At 44.5% G+C, this 26727-nt stretch overlaps 2 long non-coding RNA genes across 2 annotated transcripts in view; one reads left to right on the top strand and one right to left on the bottom strand.

Annotated features, from left to right (window-relative positions):
• Positions 1-11474, top strand: part of LOC137537330 (uncharacterized) — a 36476-nt gene extending 25002 nt beyond the window's left edge. The window contains exon 3 of the long non-coding RNA XR_011024596.1: positions 10798-11474. This is a non-coding gene — a long non-coding RNA (uncharacterized lncRNA). The remainder of the gene's footprint in view (positions 1-10797) is intronic.
• LOC137537328 (uncharacterized) overlaps positions 10704-26727 on the bottom strand; it is a 93642-nt gene continuing 77618 nt past the window's right edge. The window contains exon 6 of the long non-coding RNA XR_011024595.1: positions 10704-11118. This is a non-coding gene — a long non-coding RNA (uncharacterized lncRNA). The remainder of the gene's footprint in view (positions 11119-26727) is intronic.

The following is a 26727-nucleotide window of genomic DNA, read 5'->3' as shown; positions in this document are numbered from 1 at the left end:
TTAAGTATTTAATATTACAGTTAGAAGATTGAGACTCTTCCGCCTCTGTAGTTTGCAACAGTGCTGTTTCTTTTGTGAAGACAGAAGCAAAGAAAGCATTTAATAACTCTGCCTTACCTTGGTCATCCACCATTGAGTTCCCATCCTCATCCTTTAGGAGTCCTATACAGTCAACCTTTCTTTTTTTAGAGTTAATGTACTTGTAAAACTTTTTTGGGTTAGATTTGATATCCTTAGCGATTTGTTTTTCAGCTTCAATCTTTGCCTGCCTAATTTCTTTTTTACAATTTTTATTGCACTCCTTATAATTGCTTAGTGCAGCCTCTGTCCCCTCCTGTTTTAAGACCTTATAAGCATTCTTTTTCCTCTTCATTTTATCTTTAACCTTTCTATTCATCCATAGAGGCCTTTTTTTATTCCTAGACATTTTGTTTCCATATGGGATATACATACTACAGTATTGATTGAGTATAAGTTTAAAAGCTTGCCATTTCCCTTCAGTGTCTTCCCCTTGTAGTACATTATCCCAGTTCACCAAACTTAGTGCCTGCCTAATTTGAGTGAACTTTGCTTTTCTAAAGTTCATAGTTTTAGTGGTCCCGCTGCCCCGTGGCCTATCAGTCACCAGCTCAAACGTTATCATGTTGTGATCACTATTTCCCAAATGTTCTTGAACCTGCACATTTGATACATTATCTGGTCTATTAGAAATGATCAGATCCAGTAACGCATTCCCCCTAGTTGGTTCAGTTACCATTTGAGTCAAGTAATTGTCCTGTAGTGCTGCCAGAAATCTGCTGCTTTTACCAGAATGGGTAGCCTCAATACTCCAGTCAATGTCTGGAAAGTTGAAGTCGCCCATAATTATGACCTCATTTTTACCTGCAGCTTTTTCAATCTGCTGTAGTAATCGCAGTTCTGCAGCTTCATTAATAAGAGGTGGCCTGTAGCATACCCCAATAAGCAATTGGCAACTTTTATTTCCACCATGAATATTTACCCAAACGGACTCCACATCTTCGCAATCTTCCTCCATCTCATCGTTGAGGACAGCTGTAAGAGAATTCTTAACAAAGAGACAAACCCCTCCACCTTTTTTCCCTGTTCTATCCCTCCTAAACACATTGTATCCTTTTAAATTAGCTATCCAGTCATGGCTTTCATCCATCCATGTCTCGGTTATTCCCACAATGTCATAGCCTTTGTCATTCAGAATGAACTCTAGTTCGTCTATTTTATTTGCAAGGCTCCGAGCATTGGTTACCATGCACTTTATATTTTTACCACCACATTTACCAATTTTGTTTACATGAAATTGGCTACTTGAATTTTTACCAACCTCCTTAATCTTTACACTGTCCCCACCCCCCTCTCCACCCTCCATAATAATAGGTTCCCACTGTCTTTTTACCTCATCTTGTCTATGTATTGAGACTTTATCCTCCCGCCTCCCCCCAGATCCTAGTTTAAAATCTCCTCCAACCGTTTAGCCATCTTCTCCCCCAATGCAGCTGCACCCTCCCCATTAAGGTGCAGCCCATCCCTGCTGTAGAACCTGTAGCCGACTGCAAAGTCTGCCCAGTTCTCCAGGAACCCAAACCCTTCCTTCCTACACCAATTTCTCAGCCACTTATTTAACTCCCTAAGCTCCCTCTGTCTCTCAGATGTAGCACGTGGCACTGGCAGTATTTCAGAAAACACCACCTTGGAGGTCCTTGCTTTAAGTTTATCTCCAAGTACCTGAAAATCATTTTTGAGGACCTTCCATCTCCCACTAACTGTCATTGGTGCCAATGTGTACCATGACAGCCGGGTCTTCCCCAGCCCCACCCAGTCTTTCCGCTACATGCCGAACCCGAGCACCCGGGAGGCAACAGACTGTACGGCATTCACGGTTTCTTCGACAGAGTACCCTATCTGTGCGCCTAATAATTGAATCCCCTACCACCAGTACCTGTCTAGCCTTAGCTGCACTCCTATTCCCTTTCTCGTTACAGCAGTCTGCCCCTTGGTTGCTAAGGAGCACATCCTGCTGCAGCATTGCTACTCCTGAATCATCCTCCCCAATATTACGCAAACAAGCATACTTATTAGTGAGGGACAACTCGGGACTAGCCTCCCTGCCACTTTTTCCCCTACCCCTTCTAACTGTGACCCAACTAGCGGCTGCCTCTGCTTCTTGGTCCGGCTGTACTCCACCCTCCTCATCTTCAACGGTTCCATCCAGTGTCTGGATCGTGAGATCCAAGCTCTTCTCCATGTTGTGTATGCTTCTCAGTGTTGCGAGATGCTTATTTAGCTCTGCGACTTCCGCCTCTAACTGAGCAACACGCACACACCCAGGGCAACAGTAAACACCCTCAATCCGCTGATCAAGGCATGCATACATGTTGCAGGATGTACACTGTACAGCATAGTCCAACATGATGACTTTTGTGTGGGGAAAAATTATTTAAAGTAAACTGTGGTGGTAAAAGATGAAATGGGAGAGTGAGTGTAGCTGGGGAGGAGGAAAGGGAGAGTAAGTGAAGATGGGGAGTGAGTGAAGAGGGGGGGGGGGGGAGGAGGGGGAGGGGGGGAGGAGGGGCGGGAGGGGTGGAGGAGTGGAGGTGGAGTAAGTGAAGTTGGGGTGGAGTCCTCAAAATTTGAAGACTACACCACAACGTGCCTAGCACATTCTAACCAATGCAAAAAAACCGCAATATTGATTGAAGTTTTTTTTTTTTTTTTTTTTTGTCCTTACCTACTTCCTCTCACCACTCTCTTTGTGCCTGTGTTGTAACGCCTGTTTTTAACGCCTATGCCACTTGTGTCGCAGCCACTTAGTGAGCAAGCCACAGACTGAGCAAGCTCAGTACTGAGTCCTGAAGCTGACCAAATACCTCCTGTTGCAGCTAGTCCCTCCCCCTAGCCAATTGCCTGCTGCAAAACAAACTAGAGGGAAAAGAAAAAAAAAAATTGTACTTTTAAAAACTGACACTTGCTGTTTAATATCAGATGAACCACACAGACAATCCACCAGATATTGCAGCAGCAAAAAACAATATACAAACAGCAATGTAATATAATTAGTGCTCACAATTCCCAGCAGTGAAGTGAAGCAGCCCACCACCAAGATTGAAGGTTTGGCCTACACTTCCTGTTTAATTTAACACCTGTGTTGCAGCTAGTCCCTCCCCCTAGCCAATTGCCTGCTGCAAAACAAACTAGAGGGAAAAGAAAAAAAAAATTGTACTTTTAAAAACTGACACTTGCTGTTTAATATCAGATGAACCACACAGACAATCCACCAGATATTGCAGCAGCAAAAAACAATATACAAACAGCAATGTAATATAATTAGTGCTCACAATTCCCAGCAGTGAAGTGAAGCAGCCCACCACCAAGATTGAAGGTTTGGCCTACACTTCCTGTTTAATTTAACACCTGTGTTGCAGCTAGTCCCTCCCCCTAGCCAATTGCCTGCTGCAAAACAAACTAGAGGGAAAAGAAAAAAAAAATTGTACTTTTAAAAACTGACACTTGCTGTTTAATATCAGATGAACCACACAGACAATCCACCAGATATTGCAGCAGCAAAAAACAATATACAAACAGCAATGTAATATAATTAGTGCTCACAATTCCCAGCAGTGAAGTGAAGCAGCCCACCACCAAGATTGAAGGTTTGGCCTACACTTCCTGTTTAATTTAACACCTGTGTTGCAGCTAGTCCCTCCCCCTAGCCAATTGCCTGCTGCAAAACAAACTAGAGGGAAAAGAAAAAAAAATTGTACTTTTAAAAACTGACACTTGCTGTTTAATATCAGATGAACCACACAGACAATCCACCAGATATTGCAGCAGCAAAAAACAATATACAAACAGCAATGTAATATAATTAGTGCTCACAATTCCCAGCAGTGAAGTGAAGCAGCCCACCACCAAGATTGAAGGTTTGGCCTACACTTCCTGTTTAATTTAACACCTGTGTTGCAGCTAGTCCCTCCCCCTAGCCAATTGCCTGCTGCAAAACAAACTAGAGGGAAAAGAAAAAAAAAATTGTACTTTTAAAAACTGACACTTGCTGTTTAATATCAGATGAACCACACAGACAATCCACCAGATATTGCAGCAGCAAAAAACAATATACAAACAGCAATGTAATATAATTAGTGCTCACAATTCCCAGCAGTGAAGTGAAGCAGCCCACCACCAAGATTGAAGGTTTGGCCTACACTTCCTGTTTAATTTAACACCTGTGTTGCAGCTAGTCCCTCCCCCTAGCCAATTGCCTGCTGCAAAACAAACTAGAGGGAAAAGAAAAAAAAAATTGTACTTTTAAAAACTGACACTTGCTGTTTAATATCAGATGAACCACACAGACAATCCACCAGATATTGCAGCAGCAAAAAACAATATACAAACAGCAATGTAATATAATTAGTGCTCACAATTCCCAGCAGTGAAGTGAAGCAGCCCACCACCAAGATTGAAGGTTTGGCCTACACTTCCTGTTTAATTTAACACCTGTGTTGCAGCTAGTCCCTCCCCCTAGCCAATTGCCTGCTGCAAAACAAACTAGAGGGAAAAGAAAAAAAAAATTGTACTTTTAAAAACTGACACTTGCTGTTTAATATCAGATGAACCACACAGACAATCCACCAGATATTGCAGCAGCAAAAAACAATATACAAACAGCAATGTAATATAATTAGTGCTCACAATTCCCAGCAGTGAAGTGAAGCAGCCCACCACCAAGATTGAAGGTTTGGCCTACACTTCCTGTTTAATTTAACACCTGTGTTGCAGCTAGTCCCTCCCCCTAGCCAATTGCCTGCTGCAAAACAAACTAGAGGGAAAAGAAAAAAAAAATTGTACTTTTAAAAACTGACACTTGCTGTTTAATATCAGATGAACCACACAGACAATCCACCAGATATTGCAGCAGCAAAAAACAATATACAAACAGCAATGTAATATAATTAGTGCTCACAATTCCCAGCAGTGAAGTGAAGCAGCCCACCACCAAGATTGAAGGTTTGGCCTACACTTCCTGTTTAATTTAACACCTGTGTTGCAGCTAGTCCCTCCCCCTAGCCAATTGCCTGCTGCAAAACAAACTAGAGGGAAAAGAAAAAAAAATTGTACTTTTAAAAACTGACACTTGCTGTTTAATATCAGATGAACCACACAGACAATCCACCAGATATTGCAGCAGCAAAAAACAATATACAAACAGCAATGTAATATAATTAGTGCTCACAATTCCCAGCAGTGAAGTGAAGCAGCCCACCACCAAGATTGAAGGTTTGGCCTACACTTCCTGTTTAATTTAACACCTGTGTTGCAGCTAGTCCCTCCCCCTAGCCAATTGCCTGCTGCAAAACAAACTAGAGGGAAAAGAAAAAAAAAATTGTACTTTTAAAAACTGACACTTGCTGTTTAATATCAGATGAACCACACAGACAATCCACCAGATATTGCAGCAGCAAAAAACAATATACAAACAGCAATGTAATATAATTAGTGCTCACAATTCCCAGCAGTGAAGTGAAGCAGCCCACCACCAAGATTGAAGGTTTGGCCTACACTTCCTGTTTAATTTAACACCTGTGTTGCAGCTAGTCCCTCCCCCTAGCCAATTGCCTGCTGCAAAACAAACTAGAGGGAAAAGAAAAAAAAAATTGTACTTTTAAAAACTGACACTTGCTGTTTAATATCAGATGAACCACACAGACAATCCACCAGATATTGCAGCAGCAAAAAACAATATACAAACAGCAATGTAATATAATTAGTGCTCACAATTCCCAGCAGTGAAGTGAAGCAGCCCACCACCAAGATTGAAGGTTTGGCCTACACTTCCTGTTTAATTTAACACCTGTGTTGCAGCTAGTCCCTCCCCCTAGCCAATTGCCTGCTGCAAAACAAACTAGAGGGAAAAGAAAAAAAAAATTGTACTTTTAAAAACTGACACTTGCTGTTTAATATCAGATGAACCACACAGACAATCCACCAGATATTGCAGCAGCAAAAAACAATATACAAACAGCAATGTAATATAATTAGTGCTCACAATTCCCAGCAGTGAAGTGAAGCAGCCCACCACCAAGATTGAAGGTTTGGCCTACACTTCCTGTTTAATTTAACACCTGTGTTGCAGCTAGTCCCTCCCCCTAGCCAATTGCCTGCTGCAAAACAAACTAGAGGGAAAAGAAAAAAAAATTGTACTTTTAAAAACTGACACTTGCTGTTTAATATCAGATGAACCACACAGACAATCCACCAGATATTGCAGCAGCAAAAAACAATATACAAACAGCAATGTAATATAATTAGTGCTCACAATTCCCAGCAGTGAAGTGAAGCAGCCCACCACCAAGATTGAAGGTTTGGCCTACACTTCCTGTTTAATTTAACACCTGTGTTGCAGCTAGTCCCTCCCCCTAGCCAATTGCCTGCTGCAAAACAAACTAGAGGGAAAAGAAAAAAAAAAATTGTACTTTTAAAAACTGACACTTGCTGTTTAATATCAGATGAACCACACAGACAATCCACCAGATATTGCAGCAGCAAAAAACAATATACAAACAGCAATGTAATATAATTAGTGCTCACAATTCCCAGCAGTGAAGTGAAGCAGCCCACCACCAAGATTGAAGGTTTGGCCTACACTTCCTGTTTAATTTAACACCTGTGTTGCAGCTAGTCCCTCCCCCTAGCCAATTGCCTTCTGCAAAACAAACTAGAGGGAAAAGAAAAAAAAAATTGTACTTTTAAAAACTGACACTTGCTGTTTAATATCAGATGAACCACACAGACAATCCACCAGATATTGCAGCAGCAAAAAACAATATACAAACAGCAATGTAATATAATTAGTGCTCACAATTCCCAGCAGTGAAGTGAAGCAGCCCACCACCAAGATTGAAGGTTTGGCCTACACTTCCTGTTTAATTTAACACCTGTGTTGCAGCTAGTCCCTCCCCCTAGCCAATTGCCTGCTGCAAAACAAACTAGAGGGAAAAGAAAAAAAAAATTGTACTTTTAAAAACTGACACTTGCTGTTTAATATCAGATGAACCACACAGACAATCCACCAGATATTGCAGCAGCAAAAAACAATATACAAACAGCAATGTAATATAATTAGTGCTCACAATTCCCAGCAGTGAAGTGAAGCAGCCCACCACCAAGATTGAAGGTTTGGCCTACACTTCCTGTTTAATTTAACACCTGTGTTGCAGCTAGTCCCTCCCCCTAGCCAATTGCCTGCTGCAAAACAAACTAGAGGGAAAAGAAAAAAAAATTGTACTTTTAAAAACTGACACTTGCTGTTTAATATCAGATGAACCACACAGACAATCCACCAGATATTGCAGCAGCAAAAAACAATATACAAACAGCAATGTAATATAATTAGTGCTCACAATTCCCAGCAGTGAAGTGAAGCAGCCCACCACCAATGTAAACGCGAATTCGGTACTCGGAATTGCCAAATTCCGATGGCAAACTCGAAATTCGGAATCCGAGAGCTCAGCCCTATCTGGCACCACAGATCCTTTAGTGAGATATCGGTACAGCTGTACATGCTCTAGAGCAGGGCTTTTCAACCTGTCCTCAAGTACCACCAACGGTGCATGTTTTGTGGGAGGCACAGATGCAGTTAATCAGCTCTGCTGAGACACTAATTACCTCACCTGTGAATGTGTGTGTGGTTTTCTGCAAAACATGCATTGGTAGACCTAGTGCACACCAAAAAGATCCGCAAAATGCTAGCGGTTTTTGAAGCGTTTTTTTCTTATTATGAAGCGTTTTGCGGTTTTGTGTAGCGTTTTTGGTACTTATCCGTTAGCCGGGCGCATCAGGCAGGTGGCGCTAATTACTATTCCCCCTCCAGGCCGACATGGATAGCAGGGAAAGATGTAACTCTGGTGGAGTTTTGTCTCCACCTAGAGGATGCGCCCGGCTAACGGATAAGTACCCGCGTTTTTTACTTAAAGTGAAGCGTTTTTGTGTAGCAGATTACAGATATTGTTACAGTAAAGCTGTTACTGAACAGCTACTGTAACAAAACCGCCTGGAAAACCACTCTGATCTGGCGTTTTTATCAAGCGTTTTGCGTTTTTCCTATAGTTAACATTGGAGGCAGAAATGCCTCCGAAATCCAAAAAATGCTGCAGCCCGGGAGTTTGCGTTTCAGCTAAAACCGACCCGCTCTGGTGTGCACCAGCCCATTGAAATACATTACCCAAGCGTTTCCTGCGCCGCAAGCGTTCCTAAAAACGCAACCGAACCGCTCTGGTGTGCACTAGGCCGCAGTGGTACTTGAGGACAAGGTTGAAAAGCCCTGCTCTAGAGCAGTGATCTGCAAACTTAGCTCACCAGCTGTTAAGGAACAATAAGTCCCACAATGCATTTGCCTTAATGAGTCATGATTGTGGCTGTCAGACTCCTGCAATGCACTCCTGTGGGACTTGTAGTTCCTTAACAGCTGGAGAGCTACGTTTGCAGATCACTGCTGTACTCAAGGTCCACCAACAGTGCATGCTTTGCAGGAAACCACAAACATGCACAGGTGAGGTAATAAGTGTCTCAGCAGAGCTGATTAACTACCTCTGTGGCTTTCCACAAAACATGCACTGTTGGTGGGCCTTGAGGACAGGGTTAGGGAACACTGCAGTCTAGGGGATGATCAATGAGAATTTCTCCTTGCATTCAAATTTCATGTACATGTTATGCAGCTTGAACTTGGACCAATACAAATTGACAGGAAATTATTCTGACTGGTTTAATGTCAAGCTGCATATAGTTTACATGAAAATTGAATGCAAGGAGAAATTTGCATCTCATTATTCATCCTAAAGCTGAGTACACACGTACGATAACGATCGTTCAAAAACGAACGATAACGACAATTGGACCGATAATCGTGTGCCCCAAATTTTCCAACGATCGTTTTTTGGGACGATAACGACCGTTATCGTTCAATCCGACCGATCCAACCCGGCGGATTTTTTCGAAAGATAATCGTTCAATCGTTGCAGTGTGTACAAAGATCGTCCGATAACGCATGTTCTTATTGCCTGTCATAACGTCACTTCCGTTTGCGCACGCATTTTGTAATCGTTCGTCGTTCAGTACTTTATACTTATATCGTTCACGTGTGTACACAATCGTTCATTACGAACGATCTTTTCCGTCTAATTTGAATATCGTGTAAACGTCAAATCGTTCGTAACGAACGATCTTTATCGGACGTGTATACGAACCTTTACTGTACACATCCCAACTCCCCCAGAGGCGGCGAGGTAATCCTCATGGTACCCACAGAAGATCTAAACGGATAATTTAATTGATATTATTCTTCTATGAAATGAAGACAATGATTCCAGTCTGTATACTGTGTATTAATGTATTTTCATACTGTAGATATAAACACAATATTAAGAATCTTAAGTATAGATGTGATTACAATATTTATAGCAATCAGATCTGATAACATTTCAAAGTAAAATATAACACACAAGTGGTCTTCAGAGTATACAGCAACAATGCATCCTTTACCTTCATCAAAAATCAGTTTTCAATTGGATAGAACAATGGGTTAGCTTTGAGTTTTTCAACTTTGAAGTTCAGATGTTCACATATTAGACAAATGAACAAGCGTTCTGCTCGGTGGACAGTGAGTGTTGCGTTTCTTTCCCTGTAAAAGTAGGAATGCAACGCAATGGAAAAGTCGGACACACTTTGAATGTCTCATAGGTGTTGCTTTGAAGGGTGACATTCCACGCTACAATGCAGCTTTTGCATCACACCATTATAAACAAAGCCTAAGGCCTGGCACCCACTTGCAGCGTTTTTGTTTTCAAAAAATCCTTTCCGCCAACTGTGCCACGACTCTCATTCAAGTGAATGAGTGTTTTTCAAAACAAAAACGCTGCAAGTGGGTCCCAGGCTAGGAGTTACATGGAAAACTAAGGGAATGGTCACACTTGAGGCCGCAGGAAAATGGCAGCGGTTTCCCACGGCTGAATCCGCATTCTTGGCCGGCAGCCAGCTGAGAACAGCTGACTGTATCGCAAGATGCTTGCTATTTCCCCATTGCAGACAAAGCAATAGTGTCTGCCTTTTCCCCCATCGCAGAAAATCGCACAATGCTACCAGTGCACTGCGATTGCACATTGGGAAGCATTATGTGCGTTATCGCATTGCAGAAAATGCCCACGATTTTAAAGGGAAGGTTCAGGGAGGGTGGGTAAAAAATAAAAATCAATTTCCACTTACCTGGGGCTTCCTCCAGCCCGTGGCAGGCAGGAGGTGCCCTCGCCGCCGCTCCGCAGGCTCCCGGTGGTCTCCGGTGGCCGACCCGACCTGGCCGGCTGCCAGGTCGGGCTCTTCTGCGCTCCAAGGCCCGGAACTTCTGCGTCCCACGCCGGCGCGCTGACGTCATCGGACGTTCTCCGGGCTCTACTGCGCAGGCGCAGAACTACTGCGCATGCGCAGTAGAGCCCCCAGGACGTCCGATGACATCAGCGTGCCGGCGTGGGACGCAGAAGTTCCGGGCCTTGGAGCGCAGAAGAGCCCGACCACCGGGAGCCTGCGGAGCGGTGGCGAGGGCACCTCCTGCCTGCCACGGGCTGGAGGAAGCCCCAGGTAAGTGGAAATTGATTTTTATTTTTTACCCACCCTCCCTGAACCTTCCCTTTAAGCAAGTGCTTTACATTAGTTCATGTACATAGAACATGTATATCTAATATTAAAAATAATGGTAATATTTTAAAATATCATCTGACTTCTCCCCTTCCTCTTTAGGTCTTTCAGGTCTCCAGAGAAAACTGCAACAACGTTCTGGAGCTGAGCAGCACATTCCTACCTCAGAGCAACCGCCGCAAACTCCTGGAGTTCATAGTCAACTTCATGGCTCTGAAGACGCTGCACGGCAGTCGCTGGCTCCGCCCCATTCTAGCTGCTGGGTGTGGCACTGTTGTCAAACCACGGCTGGAATTTCTGCACAGAAAAAAAAAAGTGCCTACCATGACCGACTGGAGACTCCCAGCGACTCTTTACTGTGGCCATCGATTGCGTCCGACCGTTTCACTTTTATAGAAAAAAAAACCACTTACAACAGGCGACCTGCGGACACAAGAAAAATGACTTGTTTTCTACAAAAGTAAAATTCTATTTATAGACAATGCTGCCATTCGCACAGATTACGGCATTCTGAGGATTTTCAAAAACAATATATTTTTTCTATCGTAATTAACGGTACTTGCTTTGCTCCTAATTATCTAACGTTTTATTTTTCTGCCTATCCTGAAGGCTGAATTATTACTATTTTTTTTTTTTTGCATCAGTTGAAATACATATGCAGTATATTTGTATGCAGCCGGGGCTATTTTTCCCTGCTGCTGCTCTGGTTGTTTTCGTTTTGTTTTTTTAACGTCCCCCGTGATTTGCAGTAAATATGGTTCACAGCTGATACAATACAAGCTGTACGAGAGGTAACAAGTTAGGCTACTTACACACCAGGACGTTGCGTTTTAGGGGACGTTATGGTCGCATAACGTGCCCCTAACACAACGCCTGGTGCTCCCTGCTTTGGACGTCGGAGTGAGCCGCGTTGTGCAGCTCACTCTGGCGTCCGTATTGCCGTGATGCGTACTCTTGTGCGCATGCAGCATCACGTGGTCCCGCCGGCCAACCGCTGCACAGAGCGGCCGCTCCAGGAAGTAAACACTGCACGTCACTGAGTGCAGTGAATATTAATTAGCCATGTGCCTGGCCGCTCTCCACTCCTCCCCAACGTTACGGAGCATGTGCAAGCAGTCTAACGCGGCTCTGCCGCTTAGATAGTACTGCATGCAGTACGTTGTCTGGTGGCGCAGCGTTACTATGTAACGCAACGTGGGCACTGTGAACAGCCCATTGATTTTTCATTGCTGTGCGGTGGGGTGCGTTACAGGCTGCACTAACGTGCGCCTGTAACGTCCCACTGTGAAACCAGCCTTAATGTCTGATCACACAGAGAGAATATTCTAAAGGGCTGTTAATAACATTCAATATAAAAGCATTATGTTAAAGCACACCTGCATGTGGGAATTGAACTTATATGTAGTTTTAGCGGCATTGCTAGTTGTTGCCTGCATTTAGAATGGGCATTTATGGTTAAAAAAAAAGACAACCCCTGGCTGGCTCCCTAAGCATGAGATTGTAAAATATGGGACTATTTAGGAGACGCAGAGTAAAGTCATGGCGTACCACAAGTACTAGGATTTTAGAGTACATTGAAAATGGCCAGGGCCAAATTTCGGAGCAGGGTGATATGGAAAGACGCCTCACCCTAGGCCCGCTGAAACTTCTGGTGTTAATGTCATTCGGAGTTGTCGCAATTTCTGAACACGTAATTCAGAAACCGGCTATTGCCAGCAGCCAAATTACTTCATTTATTGGGGATTTTGTAAGAGACTAAAAACCTCTTTACCAAGCATATACAGCTATCCTAGTTATCTGAAACTCCAGTAACCAGCAGCCTCAACCAATCAGCTGGCAGTACTCGCAGTGATAAGGCCAACTTCTAAGGCTGTTTGAAGACTATGCAGTGCTTAAAGTGAAATCGAGGTGAGAATAACAGGAAATAAATCTGGCAGCATCCAGGTCAAACAATACCAGTTGCCGTCGGCCCTGCTGGACTATTTGGCTTCAATAGTGTCTGAATAACACCAGAAACAAGCATGCAGCTAATCTTGTCAGATTGTACAATATTGTCAGAAACCCCAGATTTGCTAAAAAGTATTAGGGGCAGAGAATCAGCAGGGGTGCCAGGCAACTGGCATTGCTTAAAGGGAACCTGAACAGGTTTAAAAATAATGATTTCCACTTACATGGGGCTTCCTCCAGCCCACCATAGGCCCCCGAGGTCCCCCAACGTCTTCCTGGCTCCTCTCCCAGTCTCACTGGCGGCTACATAAATCAGTGACTTCCTCCTGAAAGTCGCCAGTCTTCTTCCTGGCCGAGCACGCGTCACCAAGTTGGCCGGCGTGAGATTCCTGCGCATGCGCAGCTCTCTAATTCTGAACCACACATGCACAGGACTCTCACGCCGGGCGACTTGATGACGTGTGCCAGCCTGGAAGAAGACTGGCGACTTTCAGGAGGAAGTTGCTGAATAACTGAGCTGCCAGCAGGACCGCGAGAGGAGCCAGGAGGATGGTGGGCTGGAGGAAGCCCCAGGTAAGTGGAAATTGTCATTTTTGAAATTGTTCAGGGTCCCTTTAAAAGGAAATAAATATGGCAGCCTCCATATAAACTCACCTCGGGGGCATTTTATTGACTGGGTTCCAAGTTGTATCTGTAGAGCCATATTAATCCATGCCTTGCACTGATGAAGGCCAATTTAGCCTGAAACAGCTTTTGTTTGCAAGTTGGATTAGAATGGTTGTGTAAAATAACAGGTACACTTCACATCAGCCACTCTGGACTTGTGTCTAGCTTACAGGGACATTAGGGAATATTTTGCATATTTACTACTGAGCAGAAGTGATGTATGATGAAACTACAACCCTGCTTAGGCTCCTCCCTCTACTCAAGGGGTGTACAGAAACAAAAGGACATGATGTCCAGGTAAAACTAGTGTAGGGGGAACACTTTTCTGACCTGCTCATTCAGCAGCTATGCACCCTGTATTTTGTTGTCTGAGACTATCACCAGAGATATCTGCAGAACCATAGCATAAAACAATTTGTACTTTCACTATGACAGGGTTGAAATGGTAGTTTTACATGCAGTGTCATTTCTGTGACTGCAGTCCTACTGTCCTTTCACCCCCCACAACCTGGGTGATGGTACAGCTGCTATGAAAATCTATGTTGTGTCTAACATAACAGTGCAAATTACAGATGTATTAGCATTGGTCTCACAGCCAGTATATCTCACTTAATCTGAAGCTAGATGGTATATGGGGGCTGCCATATTTATTTTCTTTTAGGCATAACCAGTTTCATGGCTTTCTTGTGATCTTCTGTCTCTAATACTTTAACCCATAGACTATGAACAAGCATGCAGCAGATCAGATGTTTCTAACAAAAATTTGACACGATTAGCCACATGCATGTTTCAGGTGTGTGATTCAGACATTACTGCAGCCAAAGGCATCAGCAGGACTGCTGGGCAACACCTAAGGAAATATGGCAGCCTACATATTCCTCTCACTTCAGGTTCCCTTTAAAGAAAATCTGTAATGAAAAAAACTCCCCTGGAGGGCACTCACCTCGGGTGGGGGAAGCCTCCGGATCCTATTGAGGCTTCCCTCGTCCTCCTCAGTCCCACATCGGCAGAGAAAATCCTCCTGGAGCGACGGCGATGTAAATATTTACCTCCGTGGCTCCAGCGCAGGCGCAGTATCCGCTCTTCCCATGGAGAAAGGCGAAAATAGCCGATCTCCGTTGGGCCGCTCTACTGCGCGGGCGCAAGTATCCTGCTTCTGCGCAGTAGAGCGGACCCGACGGAGATCAGCTATTTTCGCCTATCTCCGTCAGAAGAGCTGCAACAGCACCCCCGCTGGAGCCCGAAAAGGTAAATATTGCACAGGCTGTCGGATTTGTCGCTTGTGCGTACCGGGGGCTGCAGCGGGACCGCCGTGGGACACAGGAGGACGAGGGAAGCCTCGATAGGGTCCAGAGGCTTCCCCCTACTGAGGGGAGTACCCCCCAGAGGAACTTTTTTCAGTACAGGTTTTCTTTAAGGGTTTTTTTTTTTTTTAACATGGTCACAAGACCTGAAATGGGAGTGACTTCTCTATACAAATGATGGCAATCTTCCCGGTTACAAACTTGATTTTGCAAGTAATTGACCAGTCGCATAGTTACAACGGAATTGTACAGATTAGATACTAATCATGGCTTTGTTGGATCTTACCGTATGTGTTAAAATAATTAATGGAATTCCAGAATGAGAGGGAATTGTAACTAGGGAAGTCAGACTCCATTTTAATTTATATGGAATCTTTAATCTGTTGGCGTTATCTTCTGTTTTTGAAAATGTGGTTTTGATAGAAATAATGCGATAACTGGACTGACCACAACTTTGGTTTTTGCTGCTTATTTTAACTACTTTAGGACATCGCTAGTTGAAATCTACGCACTGTTTTGAAGCTGATCTGGCTGCCAGAGTGTAGATTTCAACTCACCGCCGCCACGCATTCCTGCTGTCTCCCCGCCGCAGCTCACTCACCCTGCCATCTCTATGAAGGCAGAGCTCTGTGAGCTGGACAGGGGCAGATCTCATTGGCTTCTGGCCCTGTCTATCAGCGTAAGCAACTCCCATTGGCTTACATTGATAGACAGGGTCAGGAGCCAACGAAAGCGGCTCCTGACTGGCTCATAACACTCTGCCATCATAGAGACAGCGGAGTGGGTGGCCTGAGGTTCGTGGCATGCGGCGTGGACGGCAGTTGCAGCGGGTATTTGCGGCGATTTGTTGGTGTTTTGCCATTTCTGGTACCAGCGGTCTCTGGTCCTTAAGGGGGCAGAGACCGCTGGTACTTAAGTGGTTAAAAACCTAAAACGGTGGAACTGCAGAGAAAAGGATGCGGCAGCAAGCCTTGATGATAAAAACAGTCAGCTGCTACTTTCTCCAGGCACTAGAGGGCCTTCTTTTTGGACAGCAGATAGGCTCTCTTATTATGAATGAGCAGTCTGTTATGCGACAGTGACCTCTAGTGCCCTGGAGGGGACTAAACAGACTCCTATCAGCAAGCTGCTGCCTGCTGCAGGGCACCATTCTCTCGAGTTCTGCTACTTAGGTTTAAAATAACAGGACTGGGTTATCTTTTTTTTTTTTATAGCTGCTGCATCAGAGTTGGAGATAAAGAAACCTTGATGCTCACCAAGATAATAGAAACTTTGAGTCATGTGATAAACTGCATCATCACAGATTACGTACTGTGACATTCTCAGTAGTTCCAGAGACGTAATACAACAACAAAAAATCTAAGGACTTGTTCACACTACGAGCGACTTCGCTTTTTTTTTTTTTTTTTTAGCGATAGCAGATTTTTTAAATCGCCTTAAAAGAGCTAGTGCAACAGTCGCTTATGTGAGAGTGTTCTCACATGAGCAATAACCTTTCTATCCAGTCGCAAATGCGGCTCCTGCACCATTTTCTGAGAGTTCGCGATTTCCCTATACTTTCTATTGACTCGCAAAGTGCTTGCAAACTGTTCGAATTGCGATTTCCAGAGCACTTTCAGGAATACATTCCATTTATTAATTTCCGGGTCATAGTTCACTTCGTCAGAAAGTTAAAAAAAATGAGTGAAAAATCGCTCAGAAAGCACTTAGTAAAACGCTTCAAAAAAACCCTATAAAATTGCTCAGCGCTTGCGACAGCTCTGGCGGTTTTATAACGTAAACAAAGCCTAAGAGTAGGGTGTGCTAAACTTCCCTATTGATCAGTGCAAGCCAATCGATTGATTTAACTAGTTGAGAGGCTTAAAAAGGGAAAGTACTTCCTCCTGACAGTGTTAGTGGTAGTTCTAATTTGCATATTGCTCTCCTGAGCTTATCTCTGGAACAAAAATAGATTTTGTGATGTAGTTTTCAATGAAGATAACGTCTGAACGTGGAGTTTTTTTTCTCAGGCTCTGCTTGTGCTGCTCAGGACCAAGTCAGGGTCACTTGAATGAGTAATAAAGAAAAAAAAAATCTAATGTTTTACAGCTGATAATTTGGCATGGTTATTATTCAACATGCAGCCTTATGGTATAAGTATAGCATTAATTGGATCCGCTATAATCAGAAAAGGATTACGATGAACTGGGGTCCTAGCTAGACGAGATAGCATTTTTTTTTTGCCCCCTGCTGATGATCACCTGGCTTTTTTTTAGTAAGCTTTGCTGGGGGCTAACATCCACCAAGCCCCTAGACTCTCTCCAGGCCCTAGGCAGCTGCTTGGGCTTGCCTTGTGGAGGATCCATCTTTGGCTATAATGGCAGGAGATGAACTCTGTACTGTAATTGTACAAAGCTTTGCTTGTAAGAAATTAGCTGGAATGCCATGAAAGGAAAATGAACAAAAAGGAGGAACAGACACCTAGAATGTAAAAAGAATGTTTGCAGTATTTTGGATCCTCCCGATAATCGCCATCTCTGAGCAAACTGCTCCCCATCACCTTCAGCCTTGATGGATGGCTGCATAGTAATGACTGTAATAGTCAGTAACTGCAGGATTTCATAAACTGCACTTTGTTTCTGAGATCTGGGAAATAATGTTCAATGATACAGCTAGCAATAAACTCACATTTACTCCTTCAAGTCTCCTTACTTCACTTGTAATTGCAGTGTGTATAATACTTTCACAAGAACCATGTGGTTCGAATGTCCGTGTGAACTAGTGCTTTCTAGAAGCTCTTAGGCTCCTGCTGTGTCCTGACTCCTCACTCAGATTCCTTCCCCAGCAACAAAGTGTGCTGTCAGTGAGTTCCTGGTGTTCAGGCTTGATTTATTAGCTGCAGTAAAGAAGGGATCACACTTGCATCTACGGAAATCATAGACAATTCCCCACAAGCATTTTGGGGTGCGTTTTAAAGGGAACCCGAGGTGAGAGGGTTATGGAGACTGCCACATTGATTTCCTTTTAAAACAATACCAGTTGCCTTGCAGACTTCCTGATTCTGTGTCTGATACTTTAGCCATAGACTCTGAACAAGCATGCAGCAGATTAGGTACTAGGACTCGGCAGACTCAGGTTATACTGAATTAGCCATATTCTTGTTCCAGGACTTTGACTCGCACTACTTATGCCAGAAGATCAACAGGCCTGCCAGGCAACTTGCATGGTTTACAAAGAAATACATATGGCAGCCTCCATATCCTTCTCACCTCAAAGCATGCCTTAAGGGGAATTTTATTTTTTTAACCACTATGCACAATTGCAGACACCTCTGGAAAAAAAAATGCAGCTGTACCATAGACTCTTTACATGCGTTTCCGCATGCATTTTTGGTATGGGGCAAACCGCTGCAGCGTTTTTCAAGCGTGACCCCTGCTTAAAGGTTCTGGACTAGCTGTGTTATAAGTACCGTAATACACTTACCTTGGTGAGCTGGTAGTTCATAATTAGCAGGGTAAGTGGCTGACACAAAACACAACATCGGCACTACTAACAACAGTAAAGGGAAAATTGCAGAAATTTGGCATAAAGCGCCCTTCCAGGTCATCTCATTCCCTATCCCTACTCCCCAGTAGTCCTCAGCTGTCCCTTTACATCCCCTCCCCTGACCACTTCCTACACGATGTCTCTCTACCCTCAGCTATCCCTATACCTTGCATCTGACCTTTTCTAATTACCAGTGACATACCTACCCAACCCCCACAGTATTATTATTATTGATTTATAAAGCGCCAACATATTCCGCGGCGCTGTACAAAGTAAGAAACAAACATGGGGTACATAATACAGACAATGGTGTACACTAATATACAAGATACATAATTAGTGACAAAATACAAAAAATGATACAGCATACAGAGTACAAAATACAGAAGTGGTAATGACATTGATAAAAGTAACATGATGAATAAAATGTATAATGATTTCCAAGACACAAAAGGGGGAGAGAGCCCTGCCCTTGCGAGCTTACAATCTAAAGGGAATAGGGGGAAACAAGCGGAGGGGTAGTATACGATAAAATATATAAAGGCAGTGTGTTTTAGGATACCTAGTAGGAGTGCAATTTGGTCTTAGGACAAAGGGAAGTGGCCTAGGGTAGCGCATATGCTTGTCGGAACAAATGAGTGTTTAGAGAGCGTTTAAAAGTAACAAAGGTTGGCGAGTGACGGATGTGTTGTGGGAGGGGATTCCAGAGAAGGGGTGAAGCGCGTGCAAAATCTTGTAAGATGGAATGTGAGGAGGTGATTCTAGAGGAGGACAACAGAAGATCGTGTGCAGATCTGAGATTGCGATTGAGTTTGTATCTGGAAATGAGTGATGATATGTACCGGGGAGAGAGATTGTGGAGAGCTTTGTAGATTAGGGTTAGGAGTTTGAACTGGATCCTCTGGTTAATTGGCAGTCAGTGAAGAGCTTGACAGAGAGGGTCAGCTGAGGAAGATCGATAAGAAAGATGAATGAGACGAGCAGTTGAGTTCAGTACTGACTGGAGCGGGGCCAGTTTGTTAGAAGGTAGTCCACAAAGTAGTACATTGCAGTAGTCCAGACGAGAAATTATAAGAGCATGTATTAACATTTTGGTTGTGTCTTGAGTGAGAAAGGGACGGATGCGAGATATATTTTTGAGTTGGAGATGGCAGGAGCTGGTTATGGAGTTATGAGGAGGAATAAAAGAGAGAAGAGTCGAATATTACCCCCAAGCACCGTGCTTTGGGAACTGAAGTGATGGGAGTGTTATTAACATTTATAGTTACTTCAGGCAGAGAAGTGGCCAGAGACGGTGGAAAAATTATTAGTTCCGTTTTTCTTATTAAGTTTTAGGAAGCGAGAGGACATGAAGGAGGATATAGCAGACAAGCAGTCAGAAACACGTCACCTTCCTGTCCCTCACCCTTGCATCAATTCTGTATTGTTATCTCATTAATCATCCCTACTACACTCCATACTCGCCACTCAGTATTCTAATTTAGTGTTTGGGTTCAAAGCTCTGATAATTCCTCCTTCCAGCTTGGAATCAGGAAGAACTGGCGCTTAATAGAAAAAAACCGCACCCCATCCTGCTGTCTAGTGCTAAATGCAGCTATTTGGGAAACACTAACTGTATTTTACTCCCTGCACACTACAACCTACACTCCACTCTATACACCAAACCTACAGCCTTACACACGGACCTCTACATTCCACACCCATATAACATCTCTGTCCTGGCATCCTACACTTTACACTCTACATTCAGTACCACAAATCCCTGCATCCTACACTGTACATACTGCAGGCCAGACTCTACACCTCACATTCTTTACATTCAGTACCGCAAATCCCTGCATCCTACACTGTACATAATGCAGGCCAGACTCTACACCTCACATTCTTTACATTCAGTACCGCAAATCCCTGCATCCTACACTGTACATACTGCAGGCCAGACTCTACACCTCACATTCTTTACATTCAGTACCGCAAATCCCTGCATCCTACACTGTACATACTGCAGGCCAGACGCTACACCCCACATTCAGTACCTCAAATCCCTGCATCCTACACTGTACATACTGCAGGCCAGACTCTACACCTCACATTCTTTACATTCAGTACCACAAATCCCTGCATCCTACACTGTACATACTGCAGGCCAGACTCTACACCTCACATTCAGTACCGCAAATCACTGCATCCTACACTGTACATACTGCAGGCCAGACTCTACACCTCACATTCTTTACATTCAGTACCGCAAATCCCTGCATCCTACACTGTACATACTGCAGGCCAGACTCTACACCTCACATTCAGTACCGCAAATCACTGCATCCTACACTGTACATACTGCAGGCCAGACACTACACCTCACATTCTTTACATTCAGTACCACAAATCCCTGCATCCTGCACTGTACATACTGCAGGCCAGACTCTACACCTCACATTCTTTACATTCAGCACCACAAATCCCTGCATCCTGCACTGTACATACTGCAGGCCAGACTCTACACCTCACATTCTTTACATTCAGCACCACAAATCCCTGCATCCTACACTGTACATACTGCAGGCCAGACTCTACACCTCACATTCTTTACATTCAGTACCGCAAATCCCTGCATCCTACACTGTACATACTACAGGCCAGACGCTACACCTCACATTCTTTACATTCAGTACCACAAATCTCTGCATCCTACACTGTACATACTGCAGGCCAGACTCTACACCTCACATTCTTTACATTCAGTACCACAAATCTCTGCATCCTACACTGTACATACTGCAGGCCAGACTCTACACCTCACATTCTTTACATTCAGTACCACAAATCTCTGCATCCTACACTGTACATACTGCAGGCCAGACTCTACACCTCACATTCTTTACATTCAGTACCACAAATCCCTGCATCCTACACTGTACATACTGCAGGCCAGACTCTACACCTCACATTCAGTACCGCAAATCCCTGCATCCTACACTGTACATACTGCAGGCCAGACTCGGCACCTCACATTCTTTACATTCAGCACCACAAATCCCTGCATCCTACACTGTACATACTGCAGGCCAGACTCTACACCTCACATTCTATACACTCCATCCTAAATCTTATGTGCCATAATTCTACACACCATATACCCTCCACCTTACACTGAACATGCCACAATCTACACTTCACTCCCTGAATTGTATGCTCCATACACCCTCCTACATTATACAGAATATGTCCTACACTTTACTCCCTGACGTAGGAGTCGGAGAAGGGATGTGGCTGAGAAGAGATCTTGGAGCCGATAGGTGATACATTTCTCTAGCATGTTCCACTAGGGACTTTTCATTGGGCAAGAGCAGGGTGGGAGGAATGGCTACCTGATATTAGTTAGCATCCCATCCCCAGTATTAGATAGTCAGGTGTGCCACCAGTATTAGGGGCGGATCTGCCTAACTCTACTGGTGGAGGGGAACCTACCTCATACTGGGTGCACATCTGGCTATACTGGGTGGGGGGAGGCTACCCAATATTGGGTGCAACATCTGGCTATCTATACTGGGAAGGCCAACTAATATTGAGGGCACTTTGAAATATCCGCCTCTAGTGCTGGAATCCTGGTCCTGCCCACATCCTACACTCCGCCCCCTTCTAACACCTGCACACTACTCTGCACCACCTACACTCTGTTGGACGAGATACAGTAGCAGTCAGTTTTTATTGTTACCTGTGTCCCAGTTGAAGATATTTCCCCTCATTTATGGTAGTGTCGTCACTGAATGCCAATCATGAGCAGTGACCCAATGAGAATGCATCAATAAAGACCTAACAATCTTTCCTCAAAAGCTCAGAAAAAGACCCAATACAAAACCACTCTCAAGGGGTAACTTTGCCTTGTACAAATAGCTAGACTATTAAAAAAAAAAAAAAAAACACCAGAGAAAACATCTTAAAACAAGTAGTGTTTACATCAAACACCGTTCCTGTACATTCCTACTTAACAACAATAATCACACAAAAAAGTAAAATTTGAAATGCATGAAAAGACATAAAAAGCACATTTCACCCAACGTAAAATGTGCTATAAATTACTTTTCTCATATGTTAGAAAACTGACAGAGCTGACAGGTTTTGGATTAGCCTATCTCCTCATGGGGGATTCTCTGGATTTTCTTTATTTTTAAAAAGTGCTTAGTGACTGGCAGTTGCTCAGTCCAACTGCCACAACAGTGTGTAAACAGGTGAGTGGGGGCAGCCAGCATCTTTATATAGATCATTTCCAGGGAGTGCATTAGTAAAGAATAAATTAAATACTGAGAATCCCCCATGATGAGATGGATTAGCCAAAAACCTGTCAGATCTGGCAAATTTCTAACTACTGTAAGTGACAGCAACATAGGAGAAAAATGGATTTTACACTTTTTGTGATAGTGCTTTAAGAATAAACAATGAAAAGCGCTGTGAAGGAAACTCAAGTTTCAAGTGAATAACGTGCATACACCTTGTTACAGTACTTACATACAATTAAACAGTACTGAGTAAAATATTCAGTACATTATATAAAAAAACCCTCACAGGCAGTATATCACAGCTCTTAAAGGGAACCTTAACTGAACGGGGGGTAAAGAGTTTTACTTACCTGGGGCTATTACCAGCCCCCTGCAGCAGTCCTGTGCCCTCGGCGCCGCTCTGGAATCCTCTGGTCCCCCACTGTCACTTAGTTTCGTTTTTGACGACTCACCAGTCGCCGGCCGCCATGCGTATTATTGGACGCATTCACCAATGCAATTAGCGCTATTGCGGACCGCAACGCGTACAAAAGTACGCGTTGCCGCATATCTACGCGTGCGGAATGCGGCAACGCGTACTTTTGTACGCGTTGCGGTCCGCAATACCGCTAATTGCATTGGTGAATGCGTCCAATAATACGCATGGCGGCCGGCGACTGGTGAGTCGTCAAAAACGAAACTAAGTGACAGCGGGGGACCAGAGGATTCCAGAGCGGCGCCGAGGGCACAGGACTGCTGCAGGGGGCTGGTAATAGCCCCAGGTAAGTAAAACTCTTTACCCCCCGTTCAGTTAAGGTTCCCTTTAAGGTTTGAGACAGCACCCATGTATAGGAGACGGTGTGCCCAAGCAGTCGGCCCTCCACACCACCAGAGCCGTAGATTGCAGAGAAGGAGTCTTGCAGGCACCACCACTGTGTTCACAGCTTCTTTAATTGGTCACATCAAACTTGTGCAGAGGATACAACGACAGACCGCTGTTTCGAGCAATGTAGCTCTTTATCAAGTTGTCAACTTGATAAAGAGCTACATTGCTCGAAACAGCGGTCTGTCGTTGTATCCTCTGCACAAGTTTGATGTGACCAATTAAAGAAGCTGTGAACACAGTGGTGGTGCCTGCAAGACTCCTTCTCACAGGCAGTATATGTATAGGAAATATGGCTCCCTATTATTATCATATTAAATGTATGGAACGCAAACGAAAAGGGTATCCGCAATACAAAGAGCGTGGAGGTGTACGCATGCCTCCTAACAGAAAGAGCGGAAACTGAGAGGCCTTTTCAATACCAACATATCTGCATCAAAGACAATCCGCCACTTCAGTGCTTTTCTGAGCGTTTGCATTTGATCAGCGCTTTGAGCGCAAAAAAAAAAAATACATGAAAAAAAATACTCGCTCCCTTTCACTTGCAGCAAAATCACATAAAAATGACTGCGATCACATACAATCGTGGACATGTAAAAACGTATGCGATCGCAGTGATTTTTAGGCAAATGAATGGGTGCGATTTTTTTTTAAAGCACTGATCAATCACAAGCGCTCAGAAAAGCGCTTATATAGTGTGTCTGAGCCCTTATTAATGCTTGTTTTCAAGATGCTTTAAAGAACAACTGAAGCGAGAGGGATATGGAGGCTTCCATATTTATTTCCTTTTAAAGAGACTGAAGCGAGAATAAATCTCGCTTCAGACCTCAGAGTTAGCAGGGGCATGTGTGCCCCTGCTAAAACGCCGCTATAGCGCGGCTTAACGGGGGTCCCTTCACCCCCAAATCCCCCTCCGTAATGCGGGGGAGCGCTTCCTGGTTGGGGCAGGGCTAACCGCCGCAGCCCTGCCCCACGCGCGTCTGTCAGCGCATATCTCCGCCTCTCCCCCGCCCCTCTCAGTCTTCCTTCACTGAGAGGGGCGGGGGAGAGGCGGCGATGCACCGCTGACAGACGTGACTGGAGGCAGGGCTGCAGCCGTTAGCCCTGCCTCCAGGAGCGACCAAATGCACGACCAGGTCGTGCTGGGGTGGGTTTGGGGGTGAAGGGACCCCCTTTGTGCGGCGCGATAGCGGCGGTTTAGCAGGGGCACACGTGCCCCTGCTAACTTTGAGCTCTGAAGCGAGAGTTATTCTCGCTTCAGAGTCTCTTTAAGCAACACCAGTTGCCTGGCAGCCCTGCTGATTTACTAGGCTGCAGTAGTGTCTGAATAACACCAGAAACAAGCATGCTGCTAATCTTAAAAACAGAGGTGGCGCTCACGGCGAATTACAACAACTCAAAGACTGTTTACAAAGACATTAAAATACTAATAAAAGTCCATAAATATAGATGTGTTCTTCATCAATTCAGATAGCCTGCAAATCTTCACATGTATGGATGCCACCACCAACACCCTTTGTGTGCCACTCACCGCAAAGCATAGACCAACCAATGGTCTATTACGCCTTGGGACCGTTCCTGGGTCGTCCCCCACCTCTCTGGCAACCGGTGTTATGAGTTCCCTCCTTCAAAACGGCTTGTCCTCTTGATAATGCACCATACCTCAATAAAAAATCTCATATAGTGCAATATTGCTTTGTAAAATTTATTGATTTAGGCCTAGTGCACACCGGAACGTTTCCGCTGCGGTTTGCGATCTGCTTGCGGGTGCGGATCTGCTTGGGTAATGTATTTCAATGGGCTGGAGCACACCAGAGCGGGAGGCGTTTTGCAGAAACGCATACTCCCGGGCTGCTGCAGATTTTGGATTGCGGATGCGTTTCTGCCTCAATGTTAAGTATAGGAAAACCGCAAACCGCTCTGAAAAACGGCACTTCAGAGCGGTTTGCCAGGCGTTTTTTGTTACAGTAGCTGTTCAGTAACAGCTTTACTGTAACAATACATGAAATCTACTACACCAAAACCGCTAGACAAAACCGCAAAACGCTAGCTGAAACGCTGCAGAAAAAGAAGAAAAAGCGTTTCAAAATCTGCTAGCATTTTGCGGATCTGCTAGCGGGTTTTGGTGTGCACCAGGCCAAAAAGCAGATACACTCACATGTTCCTCTTTAAAAATATTGCTCAGAGTAATTTGTTTACACGGGCTCTCCCCCGTAATGATGGCCAGGGCTGGCAGGCTCCGAATTCGTGTGTGGTCCCTCTCACCTCCGCCGCGCGCTCGGTAGATGATGCGACCTTCCGTGCCTCGCCGCCACTGATAGACGCTCAGCACTCCTTCCGCAACAGACTCCGCCCGAACGATTTCATCATAAATGACTCATCAGGGGCACCTATGCTGCGAATCTTGTCAGATCTGACAATGTCAGAAACGCCTGATCTGCCGCATGCTTGTTCAGGGTCTATGGCTAAAAGTAAAAGAAGCAAAGGATAGCCAGTCAATTGGTACTGCTTAAAGCAGACCTGAACTCAGAACTTCCTCTCTGCTCTAAAAGGTAAGCAACAGCATAATAAACTTTAAAGAAAAAAAATATTTGTTACAGCAGATTAGGGATGGTCCTGCTTAGGAGAACTCATGGAGAAGCATGTGATCAGTTTGATCAGCTGATAGATTTGTAAGGTTCTGATTTGCTGTGATGACTTCCTGGTTTAACACATGATCAGGACCAGCAAATCAGAACCTCACAAATCTATCAGCTGATCAAACTGATCACATGCTTCTCCATCAGTTCTCCAAAGCAGGGCCATCCCTACAGCAGAATACAAATCCTGCAATAAATCAGCTATGTATCTACTGCCTGCTTTCATGGAAGCAAACATATTGTGAACATCCTGTGCATCAATTAGCTGCTCTGCCATGGCAGAGGAGATTCCTGAGCTGACACAGCTGAAAGATCAAATTGCAACTTGTGCTTAGTCACAGATGAGTGGTAATTAGACAGGCTAAACTCTCTAAATACTGTATATAGCGTGCATTTCTATTTTCCATCTGTTCTGTGCAAGAGTTCAGGTCCATTTTAACCACTTAATGACAAGCTGACTTATAAAAATGTCCTGGAGCCATTAAAGAGAACCCGATGTGGCCTTGTATTACGTAAGTGGGGCACAGAGGCTGGTTGGTCACACTAACACCAGCCTCTGTTGCCCCATCGTGTGTGTCAAAGACCCCCCTGCTCGCAGCTATACCCCCGCAGAGCTGGCGACACGCAGCGTGTCGCCAGCACAATGTTTACTCTAGCGCTGTCTGTCAGCGCCGCTCCACCGCCTCCTCCGCATCGCCGCTACCCGCCCTCGTCCCTTCCCTCCCGCTGATTGAAGGGAAGGGACAAGGGCGGGTAGCGGCGATGCGGAGGAGGCGTGGGAGCGGCGCTGACAGACAGCGCTAGAGTAA

The sequence above is a fragment of the Hyperolius riggenbachi genome, chromosome 10, assembly GCF_040937935.1.
Source record: "Hyperolius riggenbachi isolate aHypRig1 chromosome 10, aHypRig1.pri, whole genome shotgun sequence".
NCBI classification, from domain to species: domain Eukaryota; kingdom Metazoa; phylum Chordata; class Amphibia; order Anura; family Hyperoliidae; genus Hyperolius; species Hyperolius riggenbachi.
This window is presented reverse-complemented; position numbering and strand designations above follow the sequence as displayed.